Consider the following 10,451-nt stretch of genomic DNA (forward strand, 5'->3'; position numbering starts at 1 on the left):
GGTTTTCAATTCTTATCTCTAAAGTAGTGGACCATATCCAATAATTTTCAGGACTAGGCATGCTGCATCTTAGACATTTGATATTAATCTTAGGCATGAATCTCTCAACCTGGTAAGGAATATTTTTCCATTGATGCAAGAATTGTTCTTTAGGAAATTGAACAGAGAGCAACATCTTGATTTGATGGATAACCTGATTACATTTACTGCTAACACAAACATGAATTTGTAGTTGTAGTTGTAGTTGAGGCACATTAGCTATATCTTCTTGATTTTGTGCTTCCTATTCTTGAATCTCTCCTTCATTATGTTGAGTCATAGAAGCAGTTTGATGTTGCAGAGGCATAATAACCATTTGTTGTTGCATCATCAAGGCTTCGTGTTGTAACGGTTGTTGTGATTGAGTCATATTGGCAACCTGTTGTTGCATGAGAACACCATAGCCATGGTAATGAGCCATAGCAGCCATTTCGTGCACCGTTTGTTCCAGAGTTGGTTGAGCTATTAAGTGCATCGTGTGAATTATCAGCTACCTTGAATAGATCAGACGGAGCTTCCCTGTTGTTAGAGTCATTTTACAATATTCTGTCTTGCCAGTGCTGTTTCATATGGATTATCCAACTTTGATCTATCTAGTATACCCCCCCCCCCTGTATCTGGAAATAGAACACACAAATGTCTCAAACTAACATTCTTGCAATTGGCAAAGGAAAGTTTCAAAGTAATACGAGCACAAGAAGGAACATTATCGATGAATGCAAATGACAAAAACAGTTCACTTTGAGTAAGCCTGCTTGTATAATAAAAGGCTAAGAGAAGGGCCGGACCACAAGGGTGTATTCATTGTATATCATCAAAATTCATAATATTACATTTTCCCAGGTTAAGAAAAGCTTATAAAACTAAAAATCAAATCCAACATCATAAGCAGCAACATAGGAAGAACCAAATCCATTACGCCAACATCTTCTTATTCTTGGCATCTGAAAATCTGAAGAAATAAGGAAGTGAGTCACACAACTAAAATTCTTTAGTGTTTGTTATCACAGTTTCCAACTGATTACTAGCAATTCGTATCAAGAGTTAATAAGCACTGTATTGGTAACAAAAAAAACATAAAACCTAAAAAAGATTAGTGTAGAGCTTAGCTTGGATACCTGAAGTTCTGAAATCAAATCCTTCTGTATTAGTAACTTGTCTAGAAGCGATTATTTCTTCTTCTGTAACTCCCTTGACCTCGCTGCTTCTTTCTCCTTCGCATGATAATTTTGTGTTCCAGTTCTTCAATGATTCTTGCAAGCCATCTTAGATTTCCAGTTGAGATCAAGAAATATATTATGGATAAGCCAATACATAGTCCACTGCCATAGCCCATCAGAGCTGCTTTCCAAAAATCATTGAAAAAATCAGAATTTATTTCTTGATCTTCTAGCTCAGACACTGTATAGCTTGTCTCTGACACAGGATCATTGCCACAGCCTTTTGAAACAGGGAATCCACGCAATCCATCATTACCTTCATATGAATTGCTCTCAAAGGTATGAAATTGAGGTCCTTGAGGGATGCATCCTTGGAGATAATTGTGAGAGAGATTTAAGAATTCAAGAGACATAAGAGAAGCAAGTTGTTGTGGTATCTCTCCCGAAAGCTGGTTAAACGAAAGGTCTAAGGATTCCACTACAGATAAATTTCCAAGTGATTGTGGTATATGACCTTTCAATCCATTATGAGACATATTCAATACCCGAAGAGCTATGAGATCTCCTAGAACACTAGGAATATGTCCTTCAAATTTGTTGTTTGAAAGATCGATAACTGTGTACAAAGACAAAATTCTCACAACTTCAAGCTTCAATCCCTTTGATACAACAACTATTGAGTCTTCGTAATCTCCACCTCCTTCATAACTTGGTACCTTCATTGTTTGATCAATTGTCCTCATGACTTTCAAATGTTGAAACAGGCTCTTTGGTAAGTCTTTCGAGAAGGCATTGTAAGAGAGATCCATGATTCGAAGATCAGGAAACATGATTTCAGCACCTGAAGATCTTATGGGTCCATGCAATTTATTCGATGTCAATCTTAAAACTCTCAGCTCTGGCAAAGTTCCCAACCACATGGGGAATGTGTAATTAAGATGATTATCTCCTAGATCAAGAACTTACAGCTTTTTGCAATTGGCCAAAGACCGATGGATTTCACCCTCTAGTTCATTGCCATGCAAGTTGAGACTTATAAGTGAACTTCCGATGCTAAAATTTGTTGGAAGAGTCCCAGAAAGTTTGTTATTCTGCATATCAAAAACCTGGAGGCTACTAATATTGGCAAAACATTGTGGAATTGCTCCCTCCAGATTGTTTCTTCCCAAATCTAGAATTTGTAGTGCTGTTAAATTGGAAATAGATGAAGGGATCTCTCCGCTGAGATTATTATGTGACATCATCAAAACCTGGAGGCCGCTGATATTACCCAAACATTGCGGAACTTTTCCCTTCAAATTGTTTCTCGGCATATACAACACTTCCAGTGAGGTCAAATTGCACACAAATAAAGGAATTTCCCCAATGAGATTGTTATCATTGAGAAACATATTTTTCAGATTTCTCAAATTGCCAAATGAAGCAGGAATAGATCCATTAAGAGAGCTATTACCCAAATATAGATAAGTAAGAGAACTCAAGTAACTTATTTCTTCGGGAATAGAGCCAGAAAGCTGATTATTATAAAGATACAACGTAGACAAGTTGTTCAGATTCCCTAATGAAGCAGGAATAGAGCCAGAAAGCTGATTATTATAAAGAAGCAAAGCAGACAAGTTGCTCAAATTCCCCAATGGAGCAGGAATAGAGCCATTAAGAGAGTTATTACCCAAATATAGATAAGTAAGAGACCTCAAGTGACCTATTTCTTCAGGAATAGAGCCCGAACGCTGATTATTATAAAGAGACAAACCAAACAAGTTGCTCAAATTCCCCAATGAAGAAGGAATAGAGCCAGAAAGCTGATTATTATAAAGAAGCAAAAAAGACAAGTTGCTCAAATTCCCCCAATGATGCAGGAATAGAGCCAAAAAGCTGATTATTATAAAGAAGCAAAAAAGACAAGTTGCACAAATTCCCCAATGATGCAGGAATAGAGCCAGAAAGCTGATTATTATAAAGATCTAAAAAAGACAAGTTGCTCAAATTCCCAAATGATGCAGGAATAGAGCCATTAAGAGAGTTATTACTCAAATGTAGGACATTAAGAGACCTTAAGTAACCTATTTCTGTGGGAATTGAGCCAGAAAGCTGATTACTATAAAGACCCAAATCAGACAAGTTGTTCAAATTCCCCAATGAAGCAGGAATAGAGCCATTAAGAAAGTTATTACTCAATTCTAGGTCAGTAAGAGACCTTAGGTAACCTATTTCTCGAGGAATAGAGCCAGAAAAGTGATTATCATAAAGATACAAAAAAGACAAGTTGCTCAAATTCCCCAATGATGCAGGAATAGATCCATTAAGAGAGTTATAATCCAAAGATAGCATAGTAAGAGACCTTAGGTAACCTATTTCTTGAGGAATAGAGCCAGACAGGTTATTATTAGAAAGATCTAAAAAAGACAAGTTGCTCAAATTCCCAAATGAAGCAGGAATAGAGCCAGACAGGTGAATATTAGAAAGATCTAAAAGAGACAAGTTGCTCAAATTCCCCAATGAAGCAGGAATAGAGCCAGACAGGTGATTATTAGAAAGATCTAAAAGAGAAAAGTTGCTCAAATTCCACAATGAAGCGGGAATAGAGCCAGACAGGTGATTATTAGAAAGATCTAAAAGAGACAAGTTGCTCAAATTCCCCAATGAAGCAGGAATAGAGCCATTAAGAGAGTTATTACTCAATTGTAGGTCAGTAAGAGACCTTAGGTAACCTACTTCTTCAGGAATAGAGCCATTTAAATGGTTGTCAAATATACAGAGGATCTGAAGCTTGGCTAGCGAACCGATTTGTGGTGGGATTGTTCCTGAAATCTGATTAAAGTTCAAGTCAAGATAAGTAAGAGAACTCAAGTAACCTATTTCTTCAGGAATAGATCCAGAAAGCTGATTATTATGAAGAAGCAAAAAAGACAAGTTGTTCAAATTCCTAAATGAAGCAGGAATAGAACAAGTAAGAAAGTTCCTACCCAAAGATAGCTTAGTAAGAGACCTTAGGTAACCTATTTCTTCAGGAATAGAGCCATTTAAATGGTTGTCAAATATACGGAGGATCTGAAGCTTGGCTAGTGAACCGATTTGTTGTGGGATTGTTCCTGAAAACTGATTGACGTTCAAGTTAAGAAAGACGAGATTAGTGAGATTACCAATCTCCGGTGGAATGGTGCCCGAGAAATTGTTCATGCTAAGATCAAGATTTTGTAATGACCCTCATGGTCATTTCTGTGTCTTGCCTTCTGTGTGTCGTTTAGAGCGTTCCTATAGCGACCCCAAGTCATTTATGACTTGCTGGGACTGACAATTCGGTCACCTGGTCGTTCGTTTGGTCTTGGTGCGAGTTTTTGTGTTTTGGAGCTTATGAACCTTGAACGATCATTTTCGATCAAAAGTTCAAGAAGATGACATCGAAATCCAATTCTGACGATTCCATCAGCTCCGGAAGGGTCATTTTAGGCTAGTAGCATGGTCATCATGATTCCCGAGGTTTTCAGTGTGAGTCGGTGCGATTAGGCGTTTTAACTTTAAGTTTAAGCCTAAGTTTGACTTTGGTCAACATTCTGAGTAAACGCGCTCGGATGAGAATTCCGTCAGCGTGGTTAGCTCTGAAATGTCGAGTTTGGTCTAGATTGACCCTTCTTTTGTGTCCGGAGGTTTTTGATATTTTCCGAGCCCTTTTGTGGGTTTTGACTTAAAATGGCTATTGGAAGTGGGACCCACTTTTTATCGAAATGACCTCTGATGTAAATTTCGACTGCGCCGTTGTGTCTGGAATATCAAATTTGCTATGGTTGCATATCTCGTTTGCGTGCACGGGGTTCCGAATGAGTTCGGAGCACCCCGTCGGAGTTTTAATTTTTTGGAATTATTGCAGATTTTCTGCAATAAATGCAGAAAAAACAGCCAATTTTCCAAAACTTCAAACCCTCATAACTCTCTCATTTCTCAACCGATTTGGGCGATTCAAAAGGCAAAGTTGTGAGATTTTTTGAGGACAACGCGTTGGTGAGCTCGGATAGTGATTTGGGGTCTCCGTTTGAGGTAAATTTCGAAAAATACCTGCTGCCAGACCTCTTTTTGTGAGATTGATTTTGGAAATTTTTTAGACTTGTTTTCTTAGCCATTTTAGATTCGATTTTGGTGATTTTTGAGGCTATCTTGAGTGGTTTTTCGAGGAGAACATTGTGGTGTTGTCAGATTTTACTGTAGACCGCTCGTTGTTGGTAAATACGCTGAATTAGCTGCTGTCCCATTTCTAATTTTTGAGAAAATTTGGGTTTTGGTTGTATGTTGATAATGTGTTGTTCCCGAGCCCCGAATTGTGTCCCATTTTGGGACATGAGCTGGGGGAACTGGTTAGGACCCACTTTTGGGGTTAATTTCGGAATTTCCAGCGCGGGTCCCACGATTCCCGTTTTGACTCCAAAATTGACCCATCTCCATTTGTTGTGATTTTGGTGTCTAAACGACCGTATTAACGTTGTGACTCTATTTTTGATAGCGGGGCAGCATTTCGAGACCGTTCGGAAAGGGAAAACTCTGAAGGAGTGATTTTGGAGCGCGTGTGATCAGCCTACAGGTAGACTACGGTTTTCCCTCTCTTATATTGAGCTCGAGAATGTGAATGCATGTTGATTAGTTGGGATTTGGGTTGGGTAGTCATTGAATCTTGCATAGGTGTTAAGAAATCATGTTTTCGGCCTATTTCGGGAATTATCGGGTAACTGTGAGCATGCTTTGTATTATTAACGGGCCCTCCTCGCTATGTGGAGTGCTTGCATGATTAATTATTGTTTATTTGAAGAATGTTGGGCCTTAGTTTAGGTTTGACTAGGGCTTGCCTTAGAAATACATTATTCGGATCCAATAGGCCTTAGTTTTGCCTTGACGCTCGGCCGGCTTAGATCCCTGTAGACTGGTGTAGCAGACTTGAGTCTGATAGTTTGGGCCTTAGTTAGGCGATACTCTTTCTCCGACTATAGTTATCCTTATTTTTCCCCGATGTTACGGCTTCACGAGTTACGTCGGCGACACTAATTCTACTTCGCGATTTGAATTTGGTTTTTGATTTGGTTCCAAGGACTTACATTGATTGGCTATGTGTGGACGGCGTTTCACGGACATTTATGAGTATGGATCGATTGGGACTCTTTCAGCAGCTACATTGGCACCTTTATAAAGCATCCGATTTTAGGTCCGGCCTCTATTGCCCAGATACTTATATAGAGCATCCAGTTTAAGGTCCGGCCTCTATTGCCCAGATACTTATACAGAGCATCCAGTTTAAGGTCCGGCCTCTATTTCCCAGATACTTATATAGAGTATCCGATTTAAGGTCCGGCCTCTATTGCCCAGATACTTATATAGAGCATCCGGTTTAAGGTCCGGCCTCTATTGCCCAGATACTTATATAGAGTATCCGGTTTAAGGTCCGGCCTCTATTGCCCAAAAACTTATATAGAGCATCCGGTTAGAGTTCCGGCCTCTTATACTTGTTACTTGTGATTGGTTACTTGGGTATTTCTTGTGAGCATCCGGTTCGAGGTCCGGCCTCCGTATTGTCAGATTCTACTAATTAGGGTTGAGGTTCTGGTTCGATGTTCTTCATTCTTGGGTTCTTTTAAGCAATTCTTTTTAGTTATAGTTATTCTGTGTACTCGTCGGGCTTATGGGGGTCCGTTCGGGTTTTTATTTAACTTGCGCACGAGTGTACCCTCTGGGTTTATGGGGGCCCAGTTAGGTGTAGTTAGCTTATAGATTACTTTAGTTAGTTCTTTGTGCACTCGTGTGCATTCCATTGTTAGTTAGATTTTAGTTCTTGACCCTCAGTTTGTATTATTCCTTCTTTTCATATTGCCTTTACTTTTCAAGTTCAGTCGGCCTATGATGCCTACTGGGTACCGGTTGTTTTGGTACTCATGCTACGCTCTGCATCTATTTCGTGATGCAGGTCCGGGCACTAGTAGCCAGCGTTGATCGAGCTTGGAGCAGACTGATCCGGAGACGGGAGTGAGCACACGACGTTTTGTACTATTTCAGTCTCCATCTGTATATATAGACTTGTCTTTTACCTTTCGAGACAGTCCAGTCTCTGTTGTCCACTTTTGGGACTTGTACTCATTTTGTTAGTAGCTCTGTACTAGTGACTTCCAGGTTCTGGGAGGGATCTTTATTTGTATATATGTTTTTGGTTTGCTTCCGCCTGTTTATATTGTTATTTGCCTACTCTTGTTTAGTTTCTACCCTCAGACCCATTACTTGTTGTTCCGGGTTACGGGTTGGCTTACCTACTGGTGGGTTATAGTAGGTGCCATCATGACTTGAGAAATCGGGTCGTGACAGATTTTCAAGAAAAGGGAGGGATGAAAACGGAAAAGCATAGAGTGTACCAATGACACTAGAATTTGTAATATTCAATGTGTTTACCCTCCCATTGAAGCATATAACTCCATACCAGTCCATGCATGCATTAGAATTTGGCATCCATGAAGCCAATAAGGAATTATTCTGGTTCTTGGAAGTTGCTTTCCATTTCAAGAGGGCAATTGCTTCCTTAGTGGAAGCAAATGCAACGGTAAAGAGGTAGAAAAGAGTGAAAAACTGAAGTGAAGAGAATGTTTTGCTAGAAACCGTCATCATAGTTTGAGTTTATTGTTTCAGATTCATAGGAGTTGATATTGTACGTAACTTATACTAATGAAAGACCAACAGGAAACGCGTTTTCTCCAAATTTGCTAATTCGGCTGCTATCGGAGAAAAAAATGTTGTCATTCTCAAGTCAAATTTTGGATTGTTGTCTTAGAGGTCTAATTCAGGCAAGGACTTAATCAAAGTGGCCAAAATAGTTTTGTTAATTGATTATGACCACTCTTAGTGTATGATACAAACATGTCTGGTTCTCAATTCTTATCTCTACAATAGTGGACCATATCCAACAATTCTCAGTTTTAGACGTTACGATGATTCGTTATGTCTTTGTTGCAAATTTGGGTTGTTTTGTTTTTGTCTTCGAGAAAATGTTGTCATTTTTCAATCTGTCTAAGCCGTGTTGAGAAGGGTGTTATATTTTTATTGGACCTACTAGATATTGATGTCTGATGATGTGGAACTTTTGAAAAACGAATAGCCAAATAAATGAAAGAGCAAAGAAAATTAAGAGATAATATATGGTCAAAACTATATTTTAACTAGATGAAGAACACTCGTGCTGCGCATGGCCTAACAATTTCAATTATGATATATTCTCCATGTTCATTTTTACACTTTTATTATTTTAAAAATAGATTTTTATTTTTATTTGTCACTTTTAATATATAAAGAAAAGAAAATTATTATTTTTCATTACTAACGTTAGCATTAATTATTTATTCTCAAACTCATTTTTCAAGATTTAATATTAAACATTACGTAGTTAATATGGATAGAACAGTAAAATAGTCATGTCAATTATTATTTTTTAACAGGCATGAAATTTATTTATGTTTCGACTACTACTGTTGTTCGTAATATAATAGGGAAAATGCATAAGTACTACCCCCCCCTCCAACCTATGCCCGAAATTTCAGAGACACTTATACTATACTGAGGTCCTATTAACCCCCACCCCCTCCAAACTTATTTTATAAATAATTTTTTACCCCTTTTCGACCTACGTGGCACTATCTTCAGGGTCTGGCGCGTGTTGACAATTTTTTCAAGCTATCTAGTTGATAGTGCCATGTAGGCCGAAAAGGGATAGAAAATTATTTATAAAATAAGTTTTGGGGGGGGGGGGTAATAGGACTTTACTATAGTATAAGTGTGTCTCTGGGATTTCGGGCATAGGTTGGGGGTACNAAAATAGTCATGTCAATTATTATTTTTTAATAGGCATGAAATTTATTTATGTTTCGACTACTACTGTTGTTCATAATATAATGGGGAAAATGCATAAGTCCCCCCCCCCCCCTCCCTCCCAACCTATGCCCGAAATTTCAGACACTTATATTACACTAAGGTCCTATTACCCCTCCCCCCTCCAAACTTAGTTTATAAATAATTTTCTACCCCTTTTCGGTCTACGTGGCACACTATCTTCTGGGTCTAACGCGTGTTGACAATTTTTTCAAGCTGTATGGTTGATAGTGCCATGTAAGCCGAAAAGGGATAGAAAATTATTTATAAAATAAGTTCGGGGGGTAATAGGACCTTACTATAGTAGAAGTGTGTCTCTGGGATTTCGGGAATAGGTTGGGGGTACTTGTGCATTTTCCCAATATAATATTTTCATTTTATATCTATAAAATCCAATTTTATTTTTTCATACTATTAAATCCAATATTATTTTTTCTTAATGAAATTTTATGTTGCACTCTATAGGAATTTGAATACTTGTATATATTAATTTAATTTCAGACTATATCATACAATTTTTTTTAGAGAAAAGCATTAAAGACACATGTAAATTCGATGCGAATTATTAGTTTCATTCTTGAACTACTGACAACCTTAAAATAACTCGAACTAAATACGAATGTTTAATTATGTAGTTAATGTAATTTGTCTTATAAAACTAAAAAGTCAAATTCACAATTCAAATGTAAGATTATACTAATAAATATGGATTTAATTTAATGTTGTAAGTTACGTTTAAAAAAAATTGCTAATAAATCTAGTAAGTACATTAAGTATCAATATAAATCTTACGTTATAAATGATAATAACCAAACAAAAATTTAATTTCTTCCCAATATAACAAAAATAAATTTTAGCGGGAATAAATATAAACATTAACAAAGAGTGTTAATGCATTTACCGACATTAGTTAATTGTCAGTAGATTCAATTTTGCTATAGACTTTAGGGACACTTACAAAGAGAGCTAATTGTCATTAAAAATACATATTTAGCGACAATCAAGCTATTACAGCTAAAAAATATTTTTAATATAATGTCCATACGTTAATGCTAATAAATAATACATATAACCAAGCAATGTTTAGATAAATAAATAAGGGAAAATGCATAAGTACCCCCCTAGCCTATACCCGAAATCCCAGAGACACACCTAATCTTTACTAAGGTCCTATTACCCCCCTGAACTTATTTTTTAGTTAATTGTTTACCACTTTTCGGCCTACGTGGCTGAGTCCGTGATTTCACCTATGTTAGGCGCGTGGGTGCAGCTTTTAGACAGCACTGACCAATAAAAATTGGTCATGTGTTAAAATAAACTTGGAAAAAATAAATATGAACTCAATTGTCTTCTTCTTTATTATTG

The 10,451-nt window shown here is 37.4% G+C and overlaps 2 pseudogenes; one reads left to right on the top strand and one right to left on the bottom strand.

Annotated features, from left to right (window-relative positions):
- LOC125872870 (vacuolar protein sorting-associated protein 2 homolog 3-like) overlaps positions 1-10,451 on the top strand; it is a 377,001-nt pseudogene that overhangs the window by 37,657 nt on the left and 328,893 nt on the right.
- Positions 796-7,832, bottom strand: LOC125872843 (receptor-like protein Cf-9 homolog; annotated as a pseudogene).

Source organism: Solanum stenotomum, chromosome 8 (genome assembly GCF_019186545.1).
Source record: "Solanum stenotomum isolate F172 chromosome 8, ASM1918654v1, whole genome shotgun sequence".
Classification (NCBI taxonomy): domain Eukaryota; kingdom Viridiplantae; phylum Streptophyta; class Magnoliopsida; order Solanales; family Solanaceae; genus Solanum; species Solanum stenotomum.